A 1441-nucleotide genomic window follows, 5' to 3' on the forward strand; every position below is an offset into this window, starting at 1 on the left:
TAATACAGGTTTATAAACTGTTGAACGGTTTGGATGAAGTGGATAATGAGCAAATGATGTTGAGAGAGGAAAATTTAAATAGAACTACGAGATCACATAGTAAAAAGATAGCCAAGGGAATATGCTTGAAGGATGTGAAGAAATATAGTTTCCCACAAAGATGTGTGGAGGTGTGGAATGGTTTGAGTGAGGAGGTGGTGTCAGCGAGGAGTGTGCATAGTTTTAAAGGAAAGTTGGATGTGTGTAGATATGGAGACGGGGTCACACGAGTATGATACCCAGGCCCTGTAAAATTACAACTAGGTGAATACAACTAGATGAATACACACACACACACACACACACACACACTTGGGACTTGGGAGTGACAATGGAAGAAAATAATCAACCGGTAAGCCATATTGATAGAATTTTCAGAGAGACATATAATTTGCTAAAGAAAATTGGAGTAGCATTTCACTATATGGACAAGGAAATGATGAAGAAATTGATAAGTACTAAAATAAGACCTAGATTGGAATATGCAGGAGTTGTGTGGACTCCCCATTAAAAGAAACACATAAGAAAATTAGAGAGACTACAAAAAATGGCTACAAGAATGGTTCCAGAACTTAAAGGGATGACATATGAGGAGAGACTAAAGGCTATGGATCTACCAACCTTGGAGCAGAGAAGAGAGAGAGGGGATCTGATACAAGTTTATAAATTGATTAACGGAATGGATGAAGTGGATAATGAGAAACTGATCCTGAGAGAAGAATATGACTTTAGAAGCACAAGATCGCATAGTAAGAAACTAAGGAAGGGATGATGTCTGAGAGATGTTAAAAAATTTAGTTTCCCGCAAAGATGTGTTGAGACTTGGAAAAGTTTGAGTGAGGAAGTGGTGTCAGCAAAGAGTGTACATAGTTTTAAAGAAAAATTAGATAAGTGTAGATATAGAGACGGGACCACACGAGCATAAAGCTCAGGCCCTGTAAAACTACAACTAGGTAAATACACACACACACACACTTTATTGGTTGTGACAAGCCATCTTGTCTCATATTGCACACACACACACACACACACACACACACACACACACACACACTTTATAAAGACGGGTCATTATGAGCTTGCTTCCCTCCCGTAAACTACAACTAGGTAAATACACACACACACACACACACACACACGGAAAACTGTCTGCTTTTCACTCCTGCTGGGTTACAAGGTTGCAACTTGGCTTACATCTCATAGCTTTTTTCTTGCCCAGTGAACCAGTCAGAGTATGAAAGACAAATCTTATTTTTAATAAACTGTCAAAGCTATGTTCATACATATTTTCTCCTTTTGCTCACATTCTCTTACTTTTGCAATTTGTCACAGCAGTAACTCAGCCATCCATTTATATTCATAAGAATTTCTAAAGTCAACAAAAGGTGAAAACTACAATATA

This window comes from Portunus trituberculatus, chromosome 47, assembly GCF_017591435.1.
Source record: "Portunus trituberculatus isolate SZX2019 chromosome 47, ASM1759143v1, whole genome shotgun sequence".
NCBI classification, from domain to species: domain Eukaryota; kingdom Metazoa; phylum Arthropoda; class Malacostraca; order Decapoda; family Portunidae; genus Portunus; species Portunus trituberculatus.